Genomic DNA, 4275 nt, shown 5'->3' with positions numbered 1-4275 from the left:
ATGGGGTAACTCTACTGCAACCTCCTCCCCTATGATTAAAGGATGAAAGCTTTGCAGCATTCACACAGAAAAGTGGTATAGGAATTGAGTCATCAGAGTATAGACAAATAGTATAGACAAATAGCACACCTGTGCCAAAGCAGACAATAGTAATTCACTATCCAAAGAAAGATTTCGTTTCAGCAAAACACCATCATCCATCATCCTGAATTTAATTTGTTTTTACTTGGATAAAAGCAATAAGCAGAAGTCTATATAAGGAATTTGTCTATCTATCTATATCTATCTATCTATTTTAACAAAATACCAAAATCATTTAGATGAGAACCTTTAATTTTTTTCTTTTTTTGCCTTTAAAGGGGGACTGTATAATTATTCATGCTTAAGACTAATATGGTGGAAAAAAAACCTCGGGATTCATGTCACAATGACCTACTTCCAAATCTTGACTGTCTTAATTGCTTATCATGTGACCCTAACCAATGTCTCTGAGCCTCAGTTTACCTGCAGAGTTACTGTGAAGATAGCTACATGTTATACTGTAACTCAAGTGTAAATTTCCTCTTTATCTAAATTAAATTAGCTTCTCCTTCTGATTTTTCTTTTTTATGGCATTCAGTATTTTTTCAAACACCAAGGTTTACAATTTTGTCATCTTTCATGTCTCTCTCCATAGAAATAATTATCTGTCATATATCATGCAGATTATACCTTTCACAATGTCTCCTCCCAAAGGCAACCAACAGCTTCCAAATCTGCAAAGTCTGAAGTCTTGTTGTGTGCCCTGAGCCAATTTCAACTCACTGTGAACTTACAGGACAGAGTAGAACTGTCCCACAGGGTTTGCTAGGCTGATACCTTTACAGAAACAGATTGCCAGGTCTTTTCTACCAAGTAGTCAACCTTACGGTTGGCAGCCAAGCACTTAACCATTATGCCACTAATACAGAATGTCTTGAGAATTACAGAAGATTTTTGAGTAGGAGAGTGACAGCATCAGAGACAGCATTTTTACTTCCATCTCTTCTCACCTACGATTCATCCTACATAACAGCTACAGGATTTCTCTCCAGAGTGTATCTCTGGGGCTGTCACTCTACTACTCACAAATTTTCTGTAACTCTCCAGGCCTTCTGTATTAGGCCTATCCAACTATTCAAATTTACCTCCAATGAGTCCTACTGGAAGTTCTCTTGATGCAATAATATTGAGGTTATTTTATCCTCCAGGCCTAGCGTAGTATGTGACACAAAATGGACATCACAGAAGTAATGAAAATCTGTTAACACTTCTCAAAAAAAAAAAAAAAAGATGGTGGACTGTCTTGAGTGGCATAAATCTTCCTTCATTTTTTTCTAACACACTTAATTATTAATAAATAGACAAATGTTCTAACCACAATTCTGAAAACTGGTTTTTAAAGGTAATCACAAAGAATCACAAAAAGACAGTAACCTTCTGTGATTAAAAGAAAACCAATGAAAAGGTGTTTTAATCTCCCTCTTTATTTTAATTATTTTTTAAGTTATTAATCTTACTACTAATTTAGCAGATGGGTTAGCATGGCCCAAATAATTGCAACATAAATGCTGTAAAATAAAAACAAATTCCTATTAGTTAAAACAAGAACATTGATTTCTGAATGATTTTTAAAACTCTACTAAGTAGATCTACAGGATTTCTCAAGCATTTCCCTTAATTTTTTTTTCTGTCCTTTATTCTTCTAGGGAGTAAGAGGCCAAATATCCAAACTATAGATACACAAAAATATTTCCCTTCTGAATGGAATACAAAATGTATGATATTGTATGATACAGGTATGACATCATCTCTTCATAGGCAATTTAGATAAGGAAAATTATTCACTGTTAATCATAAACACTGCCAGTAGGCATGTCTTCAATATATTTACCTCTGTCTACTTTCATATATACTCAGTCATTGACCCAACCTTCTACCACAAATGCAAAAAAGGAGAAAAAAAAAGGGACCCCAAATTAATGTACAAAAATATGATTCATATGTAACTATTCAAGGACACTACTGTTGTATGCAAGAAGGCAGACTCATTAGGGATCCTGCAGGACAATCTAAAACATAAATAGGTCTTTAGATAACCTGCAAAATTAAGTTATGGCTGTTATAAAGTCAGTCAATCCAATTCTCATCTCTATACAAAGGACTAACAAGTACTATATTTAGAATAAAACAAAGATCTCAATTCATCTTTATACCAACTTAATGTACTCACATCAAATGCCTCCATCAAGCCAAAGGGGATGGTACCTTAATGACAATCACACTTCTTAACAATGAAGGTAACCCTAGTGTACTAACAAAATTCCCAGAGCTGTATTTTACTTGTTTTATAAAATCTACTGCAAGATCTTCCGAAACTTTACTCTCTGACTTCATGAAACTGATGGGGGCTAGGGAAGAATTTCTCTGAAAAACATAGAATGAAATATGACGTAGTACCTTGTTATTTGTCAAATGACAAGGGCAAAGAGGGTCACTTTTTGCATGGCAGAGCCAAAAAAAAAAAAAAGACAGACAACATTTTTAATTGTTACAAAACTGGTCCATATCTTTAAAAAAAAAAATTTTTTTTTAAAAAAAGAGTATCCACACCCCAACAAGTTACAGACCTAAATGCAGATTTTAAATGCAGAATAAAACGCCAGTGCTCAGCCTCCTTAAAGAAACATGCAACTCCGTAAACTGCTTAACATCATCTGGTGTTGACTAACCAGAGTGGATATGTTAACTATTAAATCAGGAAATCATGATAAGTGCTAGCGGTTCCTCTAGGCCTCAGCAGCAGCCTTAGGTATAAGAGCAAATTCGAGTCCCCTTAACACCCAAATAATAATGTTGATGTCATTACGAGGCTACTGATTCTTTTCACTACAGACAAGTCATTAGTTGATCCACAACGCAAATGCCCCCTCCCCTCCAAATGAAGAGATCTCAAGCCAGAGAGGCCCTCGGGTACCCTCTTCTTCTCTACCTCCAGCGGCTGCCGCTTTCTCCTCCCTCCAGCTCCAAGGTGGGGGCTCCAGAAGGTCCCGGGCAATTCCAAGCCCGGGCGTTGCTTGTTTTGCTTTGCTGGGTAGCTCGGGCCAGCCGCTTCCTTTCTCAGTTTGCCCAAACTGGAGCGCTACAGGGTACCCGGAGACGGAGAAGGGAGCCGGGTGGCGACACCGCCGCTGCCGCCGTCTCTGGTATGTCAGGGGCTGGGATTGTATTTCGAAAGATCCGCCATTTTCACCTCGTCATCACCATCACAGCTCAGCAGCTTCCCCGACAGCCCGAGCCCGGGCCGCCGCCACCGCCGCCGCCGCCAGTCACCTCCCCCTTCCTCCTCTCTGACCCTCCCCTCCCAAGAGGCACACACCCACATATCCGGGGAAACCTCCCGCCGGCCCCGCCAACCTTCAAATGCACACGGGAGATACAAATGCACACACAGGCTAAGCAAAGACCTTTCACCCCAGAACGAAAAATGGTGCTTCTGCCGGCCCCGCAGGGCTACGAAAGGAAGCCGCGCCATCTGCGGGGTCCCAAGTCCAGCATATTTTTGTTTTGAAGAGCAAACGCCATGCGGAAGGTGGCATAAGGACAGTAAAGGATCCAAACTCTTTTCATTGTCAGTAAAGCAACTGGAGACAGATGATGGAATGCGTTTCACTATGTCCATCTCAGACACTGATGACATTATGAAGACCTTTAATGTCATTCAACAACTCTGACATTTTACTCCACCTTCAAACTACCTTGACAAGATGAGTTATTTCCATATGCCTGGCTGACCAATCTGATACGTTTGTAAATTACAGGCACTGATCCTCATGTAATCACTGCAGCCAGAACAGTTAATTCTTAAAAAAATAAAATAAACATTTCAATATATGTCTGACTCCAAACTACTTTCCTCTCCCTTAATTGTATCTGGTAATTTCTGTCCAGGAATACCGTGTGTGACGTTAAATTTCTTTCTCATTGGTTTAAGACGTCAAAGTGCAACTAGTTTTAAAATGTATCGATCCAATTACGGAAATATATGCATGAATGAGCAATTTCTAAAAATATAGAAAATATAGCTCTAAGCTAAAATTCTTTGTCAAACGTCGTTCGGGATCCAAGTCATCAAATTAAAAAAGAAACCATCTGCCACTGTTATATTTGTTCAATACAGAGAAAATAAGCAGTTTGCTTTAGAAGAAGACCCCAAAGTTACCCACCCACCCCCACCAGCTCCTCCCATCATGTAGT

Source organism: Orycteropus afer, unplaced genomic scaffold, assembly GCF_000298275.1.
Source record: "Orycteropus afer afer isolate SDZICR_OR568_19922 unplaced genomic scaffold, OryAfe1.0 scaffold00172, whole genome shotgun sequence".
NCBI classification, from domain to species: domain Eukaryota; kingdom Metazoa; phylum Chordata; class Mammalia; order Tubulidentata; family Orycteropodidae; genus Orycteropus; species Orycteropus afer.
Note: the sequence above shows the minus strand (reverse complement) of the source record.